This window comes from Rutidosis leptorrhynchoides, chromosome 6 (genome assembly GCF_046630445.1).
Source record: "Rutidosis leptorrhynchoides isolate AG116_Rl617_1_P2 chromosome 6, CSIRO_AGI_Rlap_v1, whole genome shotgun sequence".
Lineage (NCBI taxonomy): Eukaryota > Viridiplantae > Streptophyta > Magnoliopsida > Asterales > Asteraceae > Rutidosis > Rutidosis leptorrhynchoides.
The window spans coordinates 252,873,905-252,898,765 of NC_092338.1; the positions used below are offsets into that span (position 1 = coordinate 252,873,905).

General features: G+C 39.3%; 1 non-coding gene across 1 annotated transcript; it reads right to left on the minus strand.

Annotated features, from left to right (window-relative positions):
* Positions 1-16,213: 16,213 nt before the first annotated feature.
* Positions 16,214-16,318, minus strand: LOC139856553 (small nucleolar RNA R71). Its single transcript, XR_011762027.1, has one exon. It is a non-coding gene; the product is annotated as a small nucleolar RNA R71 (small nucleolar RNA).
* Between the last annotated feature and the right edge of the window lie 8,543 nt (positions 16,319-24,861).

Below are 24,861 nucleotides of genomic sequence, written 5' to 3' on the forward strand. Positions count from 1 at the left end.
CCTAATCGTCGTTATCAACATACCACGTTACGTAGCCATCTTCTACCACACATCCTACGTAACTTACATCCTCTATCATCTTCTAAAGGTTAACAGGTGAGTTCTTTATTAACTGGTACCTACAACCTTGCTTGGGGCCTTCTGATCGACGGACGTCATCGAAGGTGGACTTAATCACTTGGCCACCCCGCCGACATCATCATGTCGGCCAGGGTTATTCACGGTAGCCGGACCGGAGAGCCACGTTCTAAGATCCTTAAACCCCTCCTTTACGTTGAGCAAGCATGTTAAGACCCCTCGGTTAAAATATGCATGATCAAGTGGTGCTTTCATTGAGAGTCGAATTAATTCAAGACTGTTTAATTGCTTTTTCTTTTAAGGTTTTGAATTGTATGACTCGTTATTTACAAAATTTTTGAATTTTTTCTTTAACAGTATCATGACTTCCGAGGAATCATCGGAACATACCCAAACAGATGTTCAGAACGCACCGTCTGGTAGTCAACATACACCGGTTATGACTACGGAGGCCGCTACTCAGGCGGGATACACGATATACCCTCCACCTATATCCGGCGAACCCTTTCAGAGGTACAAGCCGATATATTCAGACGGGGTCACACCGCCAAGAGCAAACTCACCAGTCACAACCACGCGGCTGGACTTTTCGACAGTGGATCCAAGGGTCATCTTTGCAGGCGTTGGCGGTGGAACAACGGGGCCGCATGTGGTTTGCTGCGGCCAGGTACCTATTTACAGTACCACTGTTTCAATACCTCTGCATACGCAGAGCATTCAGCAGAATTCGTCATTTACACCGTTGCAACCTTGGCAACCACCGCGCCCAGTTTCACAATTTTTAACTCCTGCGGATGCGCAGGCGTTACTTAATAGTTGGGGATTTGGGGTCATCCCAGATGCGAACTCTCATTGGGCGCCGATAACAGCGCAGCAGCAAAGCACAGCGCATACAGTTGGGCTTTTAAGTGTGTATCCTCAAGTTTCGCAGATATCTGCGCCACAGGTTTCGCTTCCTTTACAGCCACCTGTGTACTCTGCGTCTTCAAGTTATCCCTCTTTTCCAACGCAGCAGCCTTGGTCATATCCACAGACGCAGGGTCAACCTTGGCAAAATGTTCAAGGGCAGGCAAATCTTGCAAGTCAATTCATGCAGGCCGCACCTCCCGATATGGTTCACTTATTTTCACAACCTGACTTTGTTCAGGACATGATGAAGCGTTTCTTTGCAAATTTGAAAGGGGATCCTGTTAAACCACCCTTCGAGCTACCGACTACCTTTGACAAGTTTCCTCCGCATATATCCGCCTACCCGTTTCCATCAGCACCAAAGATACCTAGCACGTTGGGTACTTACAATGGCCTGACCGATCCAGATGATTTTTTACAGCGCTTCGAAGGCGCAATGCGCACTCAAGGCTGGGTGGATCCGGTTGCGTGTCAGATATTTCCTATGACACTACAGGGTATTGCTCGTGAGTGGTTTAATAAGTTGCCGGCGGGTAGTATTGCCGGGTTTATGGATCTGCGGACAAAGTTTTTACTGCAATATCAGAATCAGAGACCACGCAAGCGCACTCACATTGAATGCCATGACATCGTGCAGAAGTCCAAGGAATCTTTGGGCGAATTTCTCACAAGGTATACTAATGAGTGCCTGCGTATACCAGATCTCAAACTAGAGCAACAGATTTCCGGACTCATACATGGTATAAACTCAGAACGTCATCCAACACTGGTAAGGCGTCTGCGCCATACAGTCCCAACAACTTATGCTGAGGCGCTTAATGAATGCCACGACTATATGCAGAGTGGCGAAGATAATGACATTCCAACAGCTAGCACACGCAACGAGAGGAAGGACGATGATGATCGTTCGCGCGATCAAAATCGTGGTAACAACTCTCGCGGAAGGTATCCTAGCGGTGGTCCTATCAGGAATGATAAAGGGAAATCAAGTGGCAATTATCGAAACAATAATCAGCGCGGCATCAACAATCAGAACTATGCGCTTCTTAAAAGCTTATCCAAAACGCCCAAAGAAATTTTGGCGACGGAGCCAGTATGCGCGACCTTCGCGGTCCCAACTCCGCTTACAGAATTTGGTAAGCGGGATAAGACAAAGTATTGTGAATTTCACGATGATTACGGGCACGATACGAATAGGTGTAAAAACTTGATGGAACGGGTACTGGAGGCGCTCCGTGCGGGTAAGTTGGATCACCTCAAACCGCCAAAGAAAGATAAAGGGAAAGCCGCAGAAGAGGGGTCAAAAACTAAAACCTTCGCGTGGCAGAAAGTGGATAAGACCAAAAATGCTGATTTAACCATTAACATGGTTGATGCAGAGAAATTAGGTCAGCGAAGAAAGTATAACGATCATCAGGATTGGGAACTTCTTCCAATCACTTTCCCTCCTGTGATGACAATTGACAGGGTGAATGAACCTATCATTATCAAGTGCCGCATTCCTTCTTGCGGGGTGCAGGTCAAGCGCATGCATGTCGACACTGGGAGCGGCGTTGACATTATGTACGAGCATTGCTATCAATTTCTTCCCGCACACGTGAAGGCGCAGCTACGTCCGTCTGATATCACGCTGTCTGGTTTTTCCGGAGAAAGCTCATGGCCCGTGGGACGGATAGAGTTATTAATAGAGCTTGAAGATGACAAGAATCCGCAGTTAATAAGGAACGAATTAGTTGACTTTTATGTGGTTCGCTAGACTTCGCGATATAATGCGCTACTGGGAAGAAATTTCATACGGCGTTTTAACATCATACCTTCGGTAGTGCACGGTTTGATTAAGTTTCCTACTAAGGGAGGAGTTGCCACAATGGCGTCACATCAAAAGATTGAGATATGTGCGTCAGTTGTGCAAATTAACATCCCTAGCGTCGGGGAGCAGATTGCAAGCAGTGTGGTCATTGCTAATCGCTTGCATCCAGATAAGGGTATAAAAATCGGCGCAGGTTTATCAGCTGAAACCAAGGCTAAGTTACATGGTATATTGTCTGCATGGCGCGAATCAGATATGACAGGTGTCCCGCGGGACATTGCGGAACATAAATTGAATGTTAATCCATCGCTCACACCTGTTAGACAAAAAAAGCGACATATGGCTTTAGACCGCAGTGATTGGCTATGCGCAGAAGTAGACAACCTTGTCAAAGCAAACATTCTACGCGAAGTGCGTTATCAAACATGGGTTGCCAATCCGGTGTTGGTGAAAAAGGCTGATGGTAACTGGCGAATGTGCGTTGATTTTAAAGACATTAACAAAGCATGTCCTAAAGACAATTACCCTCTCCCGGAGATAGACTGGAAGGTTGAATCTTTGTCTGGATTCAGATATAAGTGCTTTCTGGACGCATACAAAGGTTATCACCAAATTCTAATGGCTGCGGAAGACGAAGACAAGACTGCTTTTCATACGCCGCAGGGTATTTATTGTTACACAAAGATGCCTTTCGGCTTGAAGAACGCGGGCGCGACCTATCAGCGTGTAATTGACGCAGCATTCAAGCCTCAAATTGGCAGAAATCTTGAAGCGTATGTCGATGACTTGGTAATCAAAAGCAACACCGAAGAAGACATGCTCGCAGACATCCTAGAAACGTTTGCGTCTCTGCGAAGGATCAACATGAAGCTTAATCCGCTTAAATGTAGCTTTGGAGAGGAGGAAGGCAAGTTTCTAGGTCATGTGGTGACAGCGCGGGGTATCAAGGCTAATCCCAAAAAGATTGAAGCTATTGATAATTTACCATCTCCGAAAACAAAGAAAGATGTGCAGAGTCTCACTGGGAAGTTCGCAGCAATCACGCGGTTTTTGTCAAAAGCCGCAGAGCGTCAGCTACCATTCTTTAACACTTTGAAAAACTGTTTGAAGAAAAAGGATTTTGTCTGGACTCAGGAAGCAGAATCAGCCTTTCAGGAGATGAAAAAGGTTCTTGCAGAGTTACCAACACTTACTGCGCCAGTCCCTGGGGAGACGTTAACGCTGTACCTTGCGGCATCAAAGGAAGCAATCAGTTCAGTTCTCATCGCAGACCGCGAAAAGGTAACTTATCAATTTACTTGCATTATTTATTTCGCAGAACTTTAACGCTGAGGTTTTCTCAGACACAAATGCCGGTCTACTTCGTAAGCAAGACGCTGACATCAAGCGAAGTAAACTACTCGCCAATAGAGAAGTTAGTATATGCGCTTGTCCATACAGCGCGGCGTTTACGCCGATACTTTCAAGCACATCCGATTGTGGTTCTAACTGATCAGCCAATCAAACAGGTTGGTACATGATTACTTTGCGGCAATGATCGGGGTTACCGCATTGACTAACGCAATCATTTTATTTCATTCAGGTACTGTACAAGCCCGAGATTTCTGGCCGAATGGCCAAGTGGGCAGTCGAATTGGGAGAACATGAAATAAACTTTTCTTCACGCAGTGCGGTTAAGGGTCAAATACTTGCTGACTACCTAGCAGAAATACCTGCGGATGTCGAAGCGTCAGCAGAACATCAAGATCCGCCCGCACCTGTTCTATCACCATGGGAATTATACACCGATGGTGCGTGTAGCGCATCTGGCGCAGGCGCAGGTGTAATTTTGACAGGTCCAGGCGGTGAGGAACATACGTACGCACTGCGGTTTAATTTTGCTGTCACAAACAATGAAGCAGAGTATGAGGCTCTGCTAGCAGGTATGCGCATCGCGCATAAGCTAAATGTTAAAATCTTGCACGCTTACGTGGATTCAAAGCTAGTATGCAATCAAGTCTGCGGAGACTTCGAAGCGCACGACATTGCTATGCAGCAATATTTATCGCTTGTTCATAATCTCGCTGACCAGTTCGAGGCTTTTCAAATCTCGCACGTAATGCGGGGGCAAAATAAGAAGGCGGATGCACTAAGCAAACTAGCTGCCTTGGCTTTTGATCATATGGGTAAGAAAATTCTAATAGAGGAACTCAACGCAAAATCTATTGTCATGATGCCTCTAGTGGCACCGGTTGAGGAATCAAGCCCAACGTGGATGACGCCCATCATCGCTTTTTTACGGGACGGCACTTCACCCGCGGACTCCTCTGATGCGAAGAAAGTCCGCACAAAGGCACCGCTTTATGCCCTTGAGGGTGACGTCTTGTATCGAAGAAACTATTTGGGACCGCATTTAAGGTGCGTAGGTTCGAAAGAGGCAGAGGAAGTTATACGCGAGGTGCATGAGGGTGCATGCGCCCTTCATTCGGGACACAGGTCCATTGTGTCAAAAATCATGCGGTTAGGTTATTATTGGCCTACTATGTACGCAGACACCGCGCGTATTGTCAAGCAATGCGAATCATGCCAAATACATGCACCTATCAGCAGGGCACCTGCGCATCCAATGATACCGGTCTCCTCACCATGGCCATTCTGCAAATGGGCGATCGACATAGTCGGACCATTCCCCAAAGGCCAAGGTAATATTGCCATTCATTTGCTAAATATGCTACTTACGTCATTATCTTACGCATACTCTGCACACGCAGGAAATGTCAAATTCTTAATTGTTGCAATCGATTACTTCACGAAGTGGGTCGAAGCGAAACCGCTGGCAACAATTTCAGGGAAAAGAGTGCGGAATTTTGTATGGGAAGACATTGTCTGTCGATTCGGCATACCCAATGAAATTGTTAGTGATAACGGTACACAATTTGCCGGCGATCCTTTTCGCAGTTGGTGTGCGGAGCTTAATATTAAGCAAACTTTTACTTCAGTTGCGCATCCGCAGGCGAATGGCCAGTGCGAAGTTACCAACCGAGATATAGTTGCTGGAATCAAGGCAAGGTTGGGTCATGACCGCGTTGGTTGGGTGGATGAGCTTCCAAAGGTTTTATGGGCGCATAGAACCACACCCAAAGCAAGCACTGGTGAGACTCCATTTAGTTTGGTTTATGGGTCAGAAGCTGTTGTACCCGCAGAGATTGGGGTACCAACGTTCCGCATACAAAACTTTGATGAGCAAAATAACTCTGAAGCTCTGCGGGAAAATCTTAATCTGCTTGAAGAACGCAGACTCTCTGCGGCTGTTAACGAAGCAAATAACAAGCAGAAAATCGCAAAGTATTACAATCAGCGTGTGCGTTCACGCACTTATAAGTGCGGTGATTTGGTTTGGCGCCAGAACGATGCAAGTCATGCGGAAGATACTGGGAAACTGGGACCTCGTTGGGAGGGCCCATACAGGGTAGCAAAAGCAAGCAACACCGGGGCATACCATCTAGAGACATTAGATGGCAAACCTGTGAAACGCACTTGGCATGCGACGTTATTGAAAAAATGTTACATGTAGCTAGATGGACTTGATCACTCCAATTTGTTTAGCACATTATTTTATTTTTCATCCTTTCGGATATGTCGCAGTTGTAATCATAATTAATGCCAAATAAAAATAATTACATGCGCATACTTTTGTTGTCCATTTATATTTTTTGTATGCGATTCCTGCCTACTTAAGGGGTGTCCTCTAGCCCCCGTGCGGCAGAAGCCTGTTTGGTTACAAGGCTAGACAATAATGGCAGGCGAAGGGAATTGGTTTTCCCCTAGCCAAGCGCCACGCAGACTAGATGGCTGCAAAGTCGACTTTAAAAAAAAAATATACAAGCATTGGTTTGCTTGTGCGTAATCGCTCTCGCATTGGTTTGCTTGAGGAACTCCTAAGCATAAAAACATTGGTTTGTTTTTAGTTGCGTTTGCTTACCATACAACTAATAGTGCACCTCTAGTACATGACAAAGCAATAGCGCAGTAGCTTTTGAGTCTAAATTGTTAAAGGTAAGTTAAAATATTGGTTTATTTTACGCAGTACCATCCGCATACGCATAAGTTGTGGTTAACTATGCGCATGCGCATGCGGTTCATAATTTGTTTTGATTCGCGATATATAAACAAGGATATCACGCATGCATAACAGACAAACATATATACACATCCAAATAAATTATTACATAAGTAATTGTTTCACATGCCTGCCCAACATGGGACTTAGGGCTCCAAAATACATTTACAATTACCTGCCTAAGATTAGGGCTTACGGCACAAACTACTCTAGTAATCCTCCTTCAAAAACCCATCAAGCGGCATCGTCGGGTCAGCCGCAAACGCATTGATCAAAGGGATAGGGATGGACTTGATTGCCTCTTCCGCCTCCAGCAGCGCCGCGGCCGTTCCCTCCTTTAATTTCTTTTGGACAATGTCGGGGAACGGTGGAGTTAGGCCGCATGCCTGGATCACTTCCCGCACAGCCTTGTTCACCTCATGGTCCTTGACCGCATCGACATAGGCATTAAACCGGTCGGACACGGGCTCAGAGTCCATCACTTTCTGCGCAATTGCGGGGAGTGCGGTGCGCAGCTTTGTCATATCTGCCTCGGCCAGCTCGCGGTCGGTAACCGCATCGTCCCTCTCCCTCGTCACCTTTTCCAACTCCAGCCTCACTCGCTCAATTTCCCCCTTCGCCTGATCAACCGCACCCACAAGCTCTTGATTCTTTTTTCTTTCTTGAATCAAGAGGGTCTTGGTTTCGGCCGCAGTCAATTCAACAGCTTTGCGGGCCTCCTCAGCAGCGTCCCTGTCCTTCTTGACCTGATCTACACCCGCCTGCAGCAAACCCAACTCCACCTCTTTGCGCAGTGCAACATCGTATAGGCTGGAGGATCGACGGGCTTGGTCCGCAAACATCCCAAAGAATACAGCCCGTTCTGGACAAAGGCGTTGAGCGCCTGGTTAAACGGCAGCGCGGCCAGTTGCTCGCGGAACTCTGCTGGGAAGATTTGCTGCAAGAATGCAGATTGCTCCGCAGCATTTTCTGCGGAGGACTGGCAAAGTTGGCGGAGGTTGACAACACGGAAGCTGCCTTGCGGAGGAGGTAATGTAGACTCAGACTCGACGGGGATCGCCTTGTCTTTGGATGTGGCAGTGGCCTGCAGCTCGGGGTTGACCCGCGGTGTTGTTGGCTGCGTCTCCTCCACATGCTCTGCAAAATACTCAGATTAGTACGCAGCTTTTTCTACGCGGTATACATGCGAAAAAATAAACGCTCACCATTAATGGGGGGAGGTAGGTCTGCGGACTGCGGCTCGATGGCAACAAAATTGTCGTTGCGCATATCCTCCAGCTGCTTAGGAGTCTTCTTCTTCTTCTTCTGAGCCTCGGACGTCCCAGCCGCCTTGCGTTTATTGCCTGACTCCGCCGGCGTTTCCTCCACATGTTCGCTAGCAGCTGCCTGCTCTAGCTGTTTGTCCACATCCTGCTTGCGGAAAGAGATCCCAGCAATCTCCTCCGCGGTAAGCACCTTCTTCATCCTCATCTCTGCAAACAATAAACGCCTGCGTTAGAAAATATACAAAAATTTATGTAAGTACGCGTTTATGCTATTCCTACCCTTTCCATCGGGGCCAACTATGGCCGGCCGCACATCCTCCCAAGGCCAATACGCGGAGATCTTCCCCAACCGCAGCATAACATTACCATACGAACGGTGCACCAGTTGTGCGTTGACGCACTGCTTCAACAACTTTTTCTCCTCGTCATCCAACGCTGGCATCTTGTTCACATCTTTTTCTACCTTCTCGCACCAAATAAGCGTCTGCGGGAAGCCAGTGCCTACTACGGTCTGGTCGACGAAGAAAAAAGTTTCTTTCCAACTTCCCGCATTCGATTTCGGGGTTTTTGTGAAATTTTGGCGTGCGAAGAAGGTGAACCAAGATTTATGGTGGTTGGCTAAGCGGAATAGGTGGCAAAAAACCTTCACCAATGGTACTGTGTTGAGTGCAACACACCACATCTCGAATAGAACGATTTTGCCTATCGCATACGGGTGCAATTGCCCTAGCCCTACTTTGAAATGATCTAGTACGCCTAAAAAGAAGTCGGTGGGTGGAACCCTAAAATTACCATGCTTAAAAGCATGTTCGTAGATCGCCACCTTATTCTCTGGTGGCTGATGGGCTCGCTGGCTAGGCAGAGGTGGTACCGGATTATAACCCGCTAGAGGGGGGTATTGCTTAACTAAGTGGTCGATGTTTTTCTGGCCTATGTTGGACTCTACATTCTCTACGAAAGTTTCATTAGCTTTGGTCATTTTTAGATGAATGGAGAACGACTGACCTTTAAATGACGATCGGAATATGACGGAGTTGATCGGAATTGATAGGATTTGAAGGCGAGAGCGTATTTGGGAAGCTTGACACCAGAAAAGTGAAAATGTGTGTGATTTGGGGCTATTTATAGGCAAGATTGGGGGAGCGTGGGTTGGAATGGTGTTATCGTGGCCATACACGTGTAATGCAATCGACGGGTAGCATTTGCTGATCGCGCGTGGTGTCAGTTAAGAATGATTACAAACACGCGCGTGGTTCGCACGCGCCTGCGGCATTGTTACTTTATGTCTTGTCAGCCGAATGGGCTTCTGCGATTGTGACAGGCATCGAGGCGCACGCGAGGACATTAAATGCTCGTCGTCCTTTTGTTTTCTCTTTTTTGCTTAATAGTTTGATATCATATGACTTGCGTCATATAACATCAAACTGGGGGGACTTAATGATACCGCAGCCCGCATGCGCATGTAACATACACACGGGCATGCGCTATGGTGCGCATGCGGGGTGCTCTCATGCGTCATGCGGCATGCGGATCCGTATCTGGTCCCTTTACGGCGGTTGAGCAAATATCTTTTCCATAATTATATCCGTGATTCGGGGGAGATGGTTATGGAAACGATTATCACTATCCTATGACGGTTCTAGAATTAGGGTTTGCCTATAAATACAAACCCTAATCGTCGTTAGCAACATACCACGTTACGTAGCCATCTTCTACCACACATCCTACGTAACTTACATCCTCTATCATCTTCTAAAGGTTAACAGGTGAGTTCTTTATTAACTGGTACCTACAACCTTGCTTGGGGCCTTCTGATCGACGGACGTCATCGAAGGTGGACTTAATCACTTGGCCACCCCGCCGACATCATCATGTCGGCCAGGGTTATTCACGGTAGCCGGACCGGAGAGCCACGTTCTAAGATCCTTAAACCCCTCCTTTACGTTGAGCAAGCATGTTAAGACCCCTCGGTTAAAATATGCATGATCAGGTCATCATCAACAGCTTATGACCAACAGAAAATGAGACATTGCAATCAAATGGTATCGGGAAGGAATGCTAAACAACCCGGTTTGCTGCCTGGGCCGCATTCTGTAACTGATAAGATAAGTGTGGTTGGATGTTACCTGCTGGAAACGGTTATAATAGAAATGTGAAGATGGCAAGACCAAGCTCTGCCAATATGCACTCAGGTCCTGCTCAAGGAAATTCGATGCTGCGGCCACACGATTCTACGCATATGATTAGGGTCAGTTTTTTTTAGCAATTTTAGTGTGTATTTCATATAATGCAGAACGATTCTTTTACTGCATTATATTATGACATTTATGATCATTAGTTATATTATGTTAACTTCATCTTCTATTTTTCTACAAAAGTACTTTTCTCTTAATTATCTCATGCATACTCTATTTTAAGAAGATAGCATTTGTGCTTATAAATTATTTAAGGTTCCGGTTGATAAGTATTTGGTATTTGTTATATTTCGCTCAGTCATCTACTTTGGGATCTTAGGATCTAGAAACTGGACTACGAGTCACAGTTTCTGTTTCTTTTTAATTTTGATTATATAAGATTTCTTTGTTCGGTTAAGGTTTTAGAAGTTCACGTTATCGGGTTTATGCTCATATTTGTAGGAGCACCGCATTTGGTGAGTAAGTTTTTATTTATTTTAACAAAATCTATCCAAAAAGCCACTTCTTTTAAGCATTTTTTAACAACTCATGATTTACTAAATGACTATTTCTGGTGCTGTTAATTGAATGCAACTTCAATGTTGCATATGTACTAATATTTATAATCATCACATGTATTTAAAAATGATACATATGATTGAAGTGTACAATTTAAGTTCAAATTAATATCAACTCCATTTTGTCATGTCTCTAACCACCATAATCATTGTCGTTATAGATCACTCCAAAATCAGTCTCCAGGAATAGAGATCAACCTGCCAGAATCAACAAAGGAGAAAAAAGACTAATAAGTGTAGCAGTAGAAACTAGCAATATCCCTTTGTTTAATGTAACGGTTTCTGATGACGCGTAACTACACCAATTTTATTAACCTTTTGCTTTATAATGTTAAACCACTCGTGCACTAGCAACCAAGGATATTATGTGAATAACATCGCTAATGTTGTGTTAACTCTATTCATTTGGCACCTTATGTACTATTAATTGTGTAATGACAAAACGGGCCAACCAAAAAACTTGTATCTATTTTGTTATTTTTATCAAATTTCATCCATTTATGTTAATATGATTTGCATAAGTTATATATTTTGTTGTATTCGTTAAAAGGCTTATAACCCGATTTTAGGTATTTATACATTTATTGTTTACGAGTATATTGATACATTACACACATGTTTGAAGTATGATGACCGAATTCGATTCTTATAAATCCTGATATCCTTTTTAATAATCAATACAAAAATAACTCATTCATCTTATTAAACAATCAACGTCTCTTAAGAATTTACAATGATATGACCTAAATACGAAATGTCTTAATATGTTTCGATATAAAACGACTAGGAGAAATAAATATCCTACGATAGTATATTTAGTATGACTTTTATATAAGGTGTCATATTAAATTAAAACATAATGCGACACGAAGTCGTTAAATGTATTATAAAGTCCCGTTTAATGATTCACAATTAAAACGTCATATTAAATCATATCTTTATTAAGACCCCAAAAACTCATCCGTCTTATTAAAGAATCAAAGTGTCCGTCTTATAAAGAAGAATTTACAATGATAGGACATAAGTATCACATGTTCTATTAGCTTATGATGCAAAACGATTAAAACAAACAAATGTCCTATAATATTTCATTTCATATAACTTTTATATAAGATGTCATATTAAATTAACATACAGTACGACAACAAACCTTTAAATGTCTTATGAAGTCTCTTTTAATGATTCACAATTAAAGTGTCATATTAAATCACAGTGGTGGAACATTGTGGTGACAGTGCGGGGCACCCGCCCCAGCTAGATTTTTTTATTAAAAAAAAGTACACTAAAAACATAAAAAAAATTACTAAAAAATAAGGTTTTTTTTTTAGTGTTCGCCCCAGCTGTCATTGAAAAATTTAATAAAATTTTAAACTCGCCCCATCTGTGACCGGTTCAAGTTCCGCCACTGTTAAATCATATGCTAATTAAGACCCAAAAACTCATCTGTCATATTGAAAAGGGTTAAAGCCACAAATTGTCTATATACTTTCTCAAATGTCCTGATGTCGCCCATATACCCATTTGCGTCCCACTGTCGTCTACAAACTTTCAAAAAATGTACTGATGTCGCCCACTATACTTTTTTTACCTGTAAGGAAAACAATTGATGACGTGGCTTCTACGTAGTCATTACACGTCGATGATACATTGGAACAAAAACTGAAAGTATATGGGCGACATCGGAACACAACTAAAAGTATATGGGCGACATCGGGACATATAAAATGAAAAAAAGAGTTAAATAATTAACTTTACCGGTTCAACAGGTAACCGGTAATGATATGTTAACATTGGTACATTTTCTGAAAGTTTGTTGACGATAGCGGGACGCAGATGGGTATATGGGCGACATCTGGATATTTGAGAAAGTATATAACCAATTTGTGACTTTAACCCTATTAAAAAAAATCAAAGTGTCCTAAATATTCATAATGATAGAGCATAAGTATCACATGTCCTATTTGCTTTTGATGTAATACGACTAAGATAAATAAATGTCCTATGATATTTAATTTCAAATGACTTTTATATAATGTGTCCAATTAAATTAACACATAATGCGACATCATAACCTTAAATGTCTTATAAAGTCCTGTTTAATAATTCATAATTAAAGTGTCCTATGAAATCGTATGATAATTATGACTCCAAAAACTAAAAGTGTCCTAAAAATTGACAATGATACGACATAAGTATTATATGTCTTGTTAGCTAAATATATAATACGACTAGGACAAAGAAATGTCCTATGATAGTTTATTTCATATGACTTTTATATAAAGTGTCCTATTGAATTAACACATAAAGCGACACTAAACCGTAAAATGTGTTATAACGAAACATTTGATGATTCAAAATGAAAGTGTCCTATGAAATTATATGACAATTATGACCTCAAAAACTAAAAATGTCCTATTAAAGAATTTAAGTGTCCTATTGTATCTACTATAATATGACTCACACAAATAAATGCCTAATAAAGAGTAACTTTCATATGACCATCATATCATGTGTCCTATTACTCTACCAAATAATAAGACACACACATTTAAATATCTTATAAAGTCCCTTTAGATGATACACAATTTAAATTTCCTGTTATATCATATTAACTATTTTTATAATTAGGACCCCAAAAATTAATTCGTCCTAATAACATACATTTATAGGACATATGTACAAAATGTATTATTATGCTACAATATAATAAGACTCTCGAAAATAAATGGCCTTTAAACGTATATTTCATATGACGTTCATAACAAGTGTCCTATTACATAAAACATAATGAGATACTAACGAATAAAGGTCTTATAAGCCACTCTATTAGGATTTTGTAAGTGTCCTATGAAAATATTTGATAATAGGACACAAAAAAATATTGTGTCCCAGAAAAGAGCTCTTTAGGACCCCACTCTAAAAGAGTATATCATAATGGGAACCTAAATATCGTCTGGTACTATCTAAGTAGCTTTTACGATCTTATTTTACTAGGTCCCAAGAAAAAAGGGTCCTATAAGTGCATTTTTGTTGTAGTGTATTTCAAAATTATAACTGACTACATCATAGCATACACTAAAGATAACTACTCGCTAATCATGGCAACAATATCACAAAGCATAATAATGGAAGACATTATATAAAAACAAAGTATAGAAGTACCAGTAGATTAAATGAGTTCCGTATACAAAAGTGACAACATCAAACTCTAGACCACTCCTAATAAAATCTTCGGTGTTCTTCTCCGGGTACTAGGTTTCCCGCACGGAGTCGAAGACCTTGAAAGTATGACTAATATTGTAGAAATAGAGAGAAAAAGTGAATTGAAGTGTGTGTAAAAATGGATGATAAAGACCCTTTAAATGGACTTGGATTTGGCCTGCATACGGCTGGCAAGCCGTATGGCAGGCTGTATGGAAGGCCGTTTTAGATGCGCGTTTGCACTGGTCAGCCGTTTTTCCTGGCCATTTGGTTAGGCCGTATGGCAGGCCGTTTTCGCTATAGGCAGGCTGTATGGCAAGCCGTATGGCATGCCTTATGGCCTGCTCTGGTTTCCTGAATTCACTGGATCGTAACTTGATTTCCTTGATCGTAGCTTAGTTTCTCGTCTTTCACCGTTTTCGCTATAGAATCTTCTTTTTAGCTCCGATTATCGTGATTCTTTTTGCACCGTCTTCATAATCACTTGATCTTTAATTTCAACTGATGAAGCAGCTATTTTGACGATAACGCTCGGGACTTTATTGTTTTTGGGCCTCAATACCGGGGTGAAAACGTGAATTTTTAGCCGATATCACATACCTTGTATTCTGTTATGCTTAAGAAAGTTTAGACCTTTGTGGAATGTTAATACGTCACCCAACCGAGTCGCTCAATTGGATGTGCCGTCTGAACGTGTATGCTTGTAGTCAGACTGCACGGGCATTGGGGGTAAGGGACGTTGTTGTCTATTCAGAATCTTCAAGACTAACGCATTACCCAGTGACATGTCTTATGACAGGGGCGTTTAGGACCAGTGTAATGATTACAAGATCACTACCTATTCATGAACCAGCATTCCATAATCTCGGCCAAGTAACTGATGAAACCATAGTATGCACTTGCTTTAACCTTATCTGAATTACAAATTTTATCGTATTTACTTTATTTTACCTTATAAACTAGAAAACCCAAAATTAGGTAACAAACCACTACTCCTTCACTTTAGGATTATCTTAAGGTTTAATTATAGGTTCGATTCTACTGATATCTTAAAAATTCGACCCTAGGTCATACTTCCCTTACTCACCATAATAATGAGTAGTACGATCTAGGCCCCGCTAAATATAAATTTAAAACTATTGCTCCCTCTCTCGATAGCTGATTCTGACGCTTTGCGGCCTAACGACACCGCATAAATAAAACCCTCTGTTTCGGTCATATCAGGGAGGAGTTAGTTTTTGGCGCTGCTGCCGGGGAACTAGTATCAGACAATACTGCTTGTAGTAAACCTATTTGCAAGCACTTAGTGATGTCTAAGAAAGAAAATTATACACGAACTTGGTTGTTAAATTTTCCGAACAGTCTCCAATTATATTGGGACCAAAAGTATCCTGCATCTTCGTAGTCGGCCTGGACACTTGGTTTGTTAAATAGTTCGTGCGAAGCCCTATTATCGAAATACCAGGGAATCAGTAGCAAGAACCAAAAACATATTTAAACTTAGGATAATTACCTTAGATTACTTTAGATTACCTTAGATTAAGATTACTTAAGTTTACTTTAAATTAAAGTAGGTAACTTAGCTTATCTTCCTAAAAACAAAAGGGCATACTCAGTGTATGACCCAAACCCGATCTAGAACAGGGCCGTTGTTATTCGTACCTGATCCAGACGCAATAATTACTAAATCGCGCAAAGAAGAACAAATCAGAAAGCAAATGGTGTTACTCTTTACTCTAGCAGAAAACACCAAATCCTCGATTGAAGGTTGAGGAGGACCAATCAGATTCTCAGAGATTCAAGGACACTCGTTCGAGTTAAAACATCGTATTATACAGCTCATCCAAAATGGCTGTCAATTTCATGGACTACCGAGTGACGATCCTAACTCTCACCTTGATAAATTCATTTCTCTTTCGAACTGCTACAAACAGCCATGGATAGGACAATATATAGTTCAGCTATACTTTTTCCCCTATTCTCTCGCTCATCATACACAAACATGGTTTGAAGGATTGGAAAAAGATTCCATCACGTCATGGACGGGGATGGCTACTAAATTCCTAACCAATTATTCCCCCATCCTTTTAGACAAACCAAGCTTAAGAATGATATCATTAACTTTAAACAAAATATGATGAATCTCTTTACAGCGCATGGGAGCGATTCAAAACCCTGCTGAAGAAATGTCCTAATCACCAGTTAGAACGGTCAGCCCAAATCCATACCTTCTACAATGGTCTTAAGGTAAATCATAGGACGACGATCGATGCAGCAGCTCAAAGAAATCTGATGAACTAAACCACAGACGAAGCATGGGAGTTGCTCGAGAACATGATAATGCATCATCATGACTGGAACAGTGGTAAAACAACTTCATCATCTGGCCCACTCTCCGCACTTAATAATCAAACGGAGGCCATCAAATCTCTCACGAACAAGATGGAGTCTCTTGCCAAACAACTCAGAGAATTAAAGACGTAGATGCAGCAGGTTAACCAGGGTCAGGCCTGCGTTAATTGTACCAACCCGCAACCCACTGAAGAATATCAAGTTGAGTACAAAAATTTCGACGGTTCATTCGGTTATGTTCAATACCTAGCTTGTCAATCAAATACCGGATTCAATCAACAACCTAGGGTTAACAAATTTCAAAGAAACAACCAGCCTTTTCACTATTGTTACCCACCTTATCCACTCCAACAATCTCAATTGACCTACGATCAACCACTTTCACTCACTGGACCACCAGCTGAGGAAAATTCCCCAACCACCCAAATTACGAAAGTAACCAACCCTGCTCTGGGGACTGATGATCAGTTGACCCTTCAAGGACAACAACAACTAAATCAGATAACCACGTCTAGACAAGACCAGATAGAGATACTCATGCGAAACCAATTGGCTCTGCTCAAAAGTCTAGAAACGCAGCTCAGACAGTTATCACAACGCCTTGAAACCCGACCACAAGGAAGATTACCTAGTAATACTATCCAAAATCCCCACATAGAGGAAGCTAAGCAAATGGACTCTGATAATGCTAAAAACGAACATATATTTCATAGCATTATTCCCCAAGAAAGACAAGATTTTAGTTAGGTATTGTTCGATTTACAAGCAATATTCGTTTAAATATTAAAAAGTGAAGACAAAAGGCAGATTCGACAAATTGAAGACAAAAAGGTCCAAAGAGCTAAAAAGTACAAGATACAACTAAAAAGGTTCAAAATATTGATGAGGAACGTCTCAAAATGACAAGAGTACAAGTTACAAGACGCAAAGTACACGATATAAAATAATACGCGAAGACGTCCGAAAATCCGGAACCGGGACCTAAGTCAAGAAGAAACGCCCGACGCAACGGACCAAAAATATCTAGTCTACTATGCACAAGAATATAATATAATATATATATAATTATATATAATTATATATTATTTTATATATTATTATTATATTACGTCGGCAAGAAGAAAACAAACCAATTTGGCTGGATCCAGGGTGGCCATGCGACTCGCATGGCCAAAGGCACAAATCCATGCGAGTCGCATGGAGTGAGATTGCTGGTCAGGTCCTATATAAAGCCAGTTTTGTGCCGAGTTTTAATCATCTTTTTTCTCTTCCTCTTCATACGTAAATATATTTATATTTATAATTTATATTTTAATTTTAATTATAATTCTAATAATAAGGGTATGTTAGCGAATGTTGTAAGGGTGTAAGTCGAAATTCTGTCCGTGTAACGCTACGCTATTTTTAATCATTGTAAGTTATGTTCAACCTTTTTATATTAATGTCTCGTAGCTAAGTTATTATTATGCTTATTTAAAACGAAGTAATCATGATGTTGGGCTAATTACTAAAATTGGGTAATTGGGCTTTGTACCATAATTGGGGTTTGGACAAAAGAACGACACTTGTGGAAACTAGACTATGGGCTATTAATGGGCTTTATATTTGTTTAACTAAATGAAAGTTTGTTAATGTTAATATAAAGATTTACAATTGGGCGTCCCTATAAATTACCATATACACTCGATCGGACACGATGGGCGGGGTATTTATATGTACGAATAATCGTTCATTTAACCGGATACGGGAATGGATTAATAGCCACTAGAATAATTAAAACAGGGGTGAAATTACATTCAAGGGTAATTGGTGTAATTGTTAACAAAGTAGTAAAACCTTGGTTTACACGCAGTCGATAACCTGGTGTATTCATTAAACAAAGTATTAAAACCTTGTTACAATTCGAATCCCCAATTAGTTGGAATATTTAACTTCGGGTATAATAATAATTTGACAAGGACACTTGCAATTTATATTTATGACTGATGGACTGTTATGGACAAAAACCAGACGGACATATTAAATAATCCAGGACAAAGGACAATTAACCCATGGGCATAAAACTAAAATCAACACGTCAAACATCATGATTACGGAAGTTTAAATAAGCATAATTCTTTTATTTCATATTTAATTTCCTTTATTTTATATTTAATTGCACTTCTAATTATCGCACTTTTATTTATTGTAATTTTATTTTATCGCACTTTTATTATTCGCAATTTCATTATCGTTATTTACTTTACGCTTTAATTTAAGTCTTGTATTTATTTTATATTTTACATTAGGTTTTAACTGCGACTAAAATCTTAAAATCGACAAACCGGTCATTAAACGGTAAAAACCCCCTTTATAATAATAATATTACTTATATATATATTTGTATTTTTATAAAAGTAAACTAATATAGCGTTGAGCTTTGTTCAAAGATTTCCCCGTGGAACGAACCGGACTTACTAAAAACTACACTACTGTACGATTAGGTACACTGCCTATAAGTGTTGTAGCAAGGTTTAAGTATATCCATTCTATAAATAAATAAATATCTTGTGTAAAATTGTATGGTATTTAATAGTTTTTCCTAGTAAAATAATAACTATTTTATATACACCTCGTTCGACATCAAGTATTTTTGGCGCCGCTGCCGGGGAACGCCGAAGCGAAACGCCATATTTTTAATTTTTAAGTTATAATTAGTTTTTGTAAAATTTATATTTTTGTTTAAAAATTAAAAAATAAAAAAAAAAAAAAAGCTTTTAAAATCGAGAAAAAAAAAAATATTTTAAGTATATTTTTAAGTTTTTCTTTTATTTTTACAAAATTGTAAAGTATTTTAAGTATATTTTTAGTTTTTAAAATTAAGTTTTATTTTAATTATATATATATTTATCTTTTAAATATAAAACAGAAAAATATAAATAAATAATAAATATTACGTGACCTGTCATTTGAACCAGTTCAATTGAACCAGTTCAGGGTGTCCATGCGACTCGCATGACCCACCCCCTTAAATCATGCGACTCGCATGAGGGGTCTGACAAGACCACAACCAAACCCTAAAAACGCATTTATTACGGTTATTATTTAATTATTATTATTAAACCCTAATATAAACCCTAATATTATTATTATTATTATTATTATTATTAAGTTTTTAGTTTATTTTATTCATATTACTTTTAAACTAGTTTTATTTATTATAAACTTAATACTTTTATTATAAAATATAAAAATAATATTTTTATAAAAATTATACTTTTTATAATTTTTTATAACTTTTATATTTTGTCCCTTTTTAATCGTTGTAGCGTAATATTTGTATTTTTAGCTCATTATTAATTTTAAACTTAGTTTTTGCTATAGTTATTTTTACTCCTAGATTTTTAGGCTTTGCCATAGAATTCCTTAAGTGCTTTTTCTTTAGACTAAGATTTAGGTGCTTTAGAATTTTGCGACGCCTTTTTAAGTTTTAGTTTCTTTTTAAGTTATTTCAATTTGGGATTTAGTTTTTCTTGTAAGCTTTAATATTTTTAGACCTTTTACTATGTACCAATTATCATTCCAATTAGTAATTTCAATTTGCGATTATAATTTTAAGTTAGTTGTAGTAATAAGGTTAGGTTAGTCAAGTATTTTTAAGTTTTTATAAAGTTTCTTTTATTTTTCCGTCACCTTTTATTTTTCAACCATTTTTTCTTTTTCGACCTTTTTCGACGAACTCTTTTTCTCACTTATTTCTCGCCATTCTAGTTTTTAGGACTTAGAATTTTTTCTACTTCTTATCTAAATTTCTCAAAATTACGAAAATTTATTTTAAGTGGTTAAATTGATAGACATCAAAATTTTCTGGTTCGTAGTAATAGTTGGATTTGTACGTGGACCGGGTTATTGGAGCCAAACAGTCCTCAATTATATTGAGACCAAACGAATCCTGCCCCTCTGCTGCATCTTTTGGCTATTCGAAACGTGGGCAAAATCAGAAAAGTCTATTGATTGGATAACTTATTATAATTTTTCTTTCCTTTTAAAAACTAATAGGATATTCAGTGAATGCACCGAGCAAGACGTTCATCACCTTTTGTACGTTCACCACCTGTAACTCGATCAAGACATCGTTTAACAAATATAACCGCCGTTGATTTTTCTTTAGAATCGTCATCCAGTCGACCAAGTACTTCAGTTCAAATTTCCGATAATCCAGTTTTTGAAACAAACCTCACAATTGAGAATCCAGAGAATATTCAGGAACGGTTCATAGATCCTGAACCATTAAACTTTCCTCCAGAACCACCAATCATTCAAACAGAGATTGTTGAGGAACGAACTATTAAATCAGAATCATCTATTGATACCGATTCAACAAATTCAATTATGGAGAATCTGGAACCTTTAAGTATGGAAGACCGAATGAGAGCTAAACGCACTGGCCAAGGTCACGCAATTACTCATCCAGACATTAATGCGCCAGATTATGAAATCAAAGGACAAATTCTACACATGGTGACTAATCAATGCCAATTTAGTGGTGCGCCGAAGGAAGATCCAAATGAACATCTACGTACCTTTAATAGGATCTGCACACTATTTAAAATCCGAGAAGTGGAGGATGAACAGATATATCTCATGTTATTTCCCTGGACTTTAAAGGGAGAAGCCAAAGATTGGTTGGAATCGTTACCTGAAGGGGCGATTGATACATGGGACGTTTTAATTGATAAATTTCTTAAACAATTCTTTCCTGCATCTAAAGCCGTAAGACTTCAAGCAGAAATTGTTACGTTTACACAGAAGCCAAATGAAACTCTATATGAGGCGTGGACAAGATATGGAAAGTTGTTAAGAGGATGTCCGCAACATGGTTTAGACACCTGTCAAATAGTACAAATATTCTACCGAGGATGCGACATCACTACAAGAAAAGACATAGATATAGCAGCTGGTGGTTCTATTATGAAGAAAACCGAAACTGATGCTTACAAAATTATTGATAATACTGCATCCCACTCACATGAGTGGCACCAAGAAAAAGACATCATTAGATCATCTAAAGCAGCTAGAGCCGACTCTAGCCATGACTTAGATTCCATTTCGGCAAAGATAGATGCTTTCGAGAGACGAATGGAAAAGATGACTAAAGATATTCATGCTATACGAATTAGTTGTGAGCAGTGTGGAGGACCACATTTGACAAAAGATTGTCTAAGTATTGAATTAACAATGGAACAAAGAGAGAATATTTCATACATAAACCAAAGGCCTGGAAATAATTATCAGAATAATTATCAACCGCCAAGACCGATTTACAATCAAAACCAGAATTATAACCGAAATATTCCATACAACAACCAACAAGGTCCTAGCAATCAACAAGTATCCAATAATACTTACAATCAGCAAAGACCAAATTTTCAAAACAAACCACCACAACAAACCGATGATAAAAAGCCGAATTTAGAAGATATGATGACGAAGCTAGTTAAAACTCAAACGCAGTTTTTCACATCTCAGAAACAAACCAATGAACAAAATGCTCAAGCATTTAGAAATCAACAAGCTTCTATTCAAAATCTGGAACAAGAAGTGAGTAACCTAGCAAGGTTAATAGGTGAAAGAAAACCGGGAAGTCTACCAAGCGATACAAATGCTAACCCCCGGAATGAAACAGCTAAAGCTATTACCACAAGAAGTGGCACAACACTTAAATCACCTGAAATACCTGTAACTTCTGATGAAACTATTCCTACTCCACAAGAACCACAACCTGATCAAGATAAGGAAAAAGAACCGGTAGTTGAAAAGGTTAATGAAGATAACACAGTTAAGGCTAAACCTTATGTTAAACCATACCAACCACCGCTTCCTTACCCGAGTAAAATGAAGAAAGAAAAACTTGAAGCCGAGCAATCCAAATTCTTGGATATGTTTAAACAGATAAATGTAAATCTTCCTTTCATTGATGTGATTTCAGGAATGCCTAGATATGCTAAATTCTTGAAAGATCTAATCACGAATAGAAAGAAAATGGAAGAACTCTCGGCTGTTACTATGAATGCTAATTGTTCAGCAGTGCTGTTGAATAAGATACCAGAAAAACTATCTGATCCAGGAAGTTTCACAATTCCATGTTTTCTGGGTAGTCTTAGTTCAATAGAAGCATTGGCAGACTTAGGTGCTAGTATAAATCTAATGCCGTATTCACTATACGCTAAACTAGACCTTGGAGAATTGAAACCAACCAGAATAAGCATACAACTAGCCGATAGATCAATAAAATATCCTAGAGGGATAATGGAGAACATGCTAGTTAAAGTTGGTACTTTAGTATTTCCAATAGATTTTGTTGTTTTGGACATGGAAGAAGATTCTCAAGTTCCTCTCATATTAGGAAGACCATTCTTAAACACGGCTAAAGCAATGATAGACGTGTTCGGTAAGAAACTGACCCTAAGTATAGAGGATGAGAGTGTTACCTTTTCAGTTGATAGAGCAATGCAACAACCACAATCTGCAGATGATACATGTTATTATATTCAAACTATAGATGCACATGCAGAATTATTAGAAGAATTTCCAGAATTACAAGGAACAGGAGAATGTTCTTTAGGAGAAGGTAATGAACCAATTGATGAAGCTGAAATGTTAGCTACACTTATAGCTAATGGATATGAACCAACAACAGAAGAAATACAAATGCTAAAAGAAGAAGACAGATATCGATACAAATCATCGATAGAAGAACCTCCGAAATTAGAATTAAAGCCACTTCCAAACCATTTGGAATACGCTTATTTACATGGTGAATCTGAATTACCTGTAATAATATCGTCTTCTCTTACTGAAAATGAGAAATCACAACTCATTTCTGTGTTGAAAGCTCATAAACCAGCCATTGCATGGAAGATTCATGATATTAAAGGAATAAGTCCTTCGTATTGCACACATAAAATCCTTATGGAAGAAGGTCATAAAACGTATGTGCAACGCCAACGAAGACTAAATCCTAATATGCAAGATGTTGTTAAGAAAGAGATTATTAAACTGCTAGATGCAGGTTTGATATATCCAATCTCTGATAGTCCATGGGTAAGCCCAGTTCAATGCGTGCCTAAGAAGGGTGGCATGACTGTCATTACAAATGAGAAAAATGAGCTTATTCCTACTAGGACTGTAACAGGATGGCGTGTATGTATTGATTATAGAAAATTAAATGACGCCACCAGAAAAGATCACTTTCCCTTACCTTTCATAGATCAAATGTTGGAAAGATTAGCCGGAAATAGTTACTATTGTTTTCTAGATGGATTTTCCGGATATTTTCAAATTCCAATAGCACCCGAGGACCAAGAGAAAACCACATTCACGTGCCCTTATGGTACGTTTGCTTACAAACGCATGCCATTTGGACTTTGTAACGCCCCTGCAACCTTTCAAAGGTGTATGATGGCGATTTTTCACGACATGATAGAAGAATGCATGGAAGTATTCATGGATGACTTTTCAGTCTTCGATGATACATTTAAATCATGTCTAGTTAATCTGGAACGAATGCTAATTAGATGCGAAAAATCAAATCTAGTACTTAATTGGGAGAAATGCCATTTCATGGTTAAAGAAGGCATCGTTCTTGGACATAAAATTTCAAAAGAAGGAATTGAAGTGGATAGAGCTAAAGTAGATGTAATTGCTAAACTTCCACATCCCACAAATGTTAGAGGAGTTAGGAGTTTTCTAGGGCATGCCGGTTTTTACCGACGTTTCATAAAAGATTTTTCAAAAATTGCCACTCCTATGAATAAACTCCTAGAAAAGGATGCGCCATTCATCTTTTCAGATGAGTGTATCAAATCTTTTAATATTCTTAAAGAGAAACTCACTAATGCACCGATCATGATAACACCAAATTGGAATCTACCATTTGAACTAATGTGCGATGCAAGTGATTTTGCAATGGGAGCCGTTTTAGGACAAAGGATTGAAAAACGATTTCAACCTATATATTATGCTAGTAAAACATTACAAGGAGCACAAACGAACTATACAACTACTGAAAAAGAACTCCTTGCTATTGTCTTTGCTTTTGACAAATTTCGATCATATCTCGTTCTAGCAAAAACGGTGGTCTATACCGACCATTCTGCTCTTAGATACCTATTTTCAAAACAAGATGCTAAACCAAGATTAATCCGTTGGATCTTACTCTTACAAGAGTTTGATATTGAAATCCGAGATAAAAGAGGAGCAGAAAATCTCGCCGCTGATCATCTTTCTCGTCTTGAAAATCCCGAATTAGAAGTTCTAAATGAATCGGCCATACAAGACAACTTTCCTGATGAATATGTATTGAAGATAGATTATAAAGAAATCCCATGGTTTGCAGACTATGCAAACTACTTAG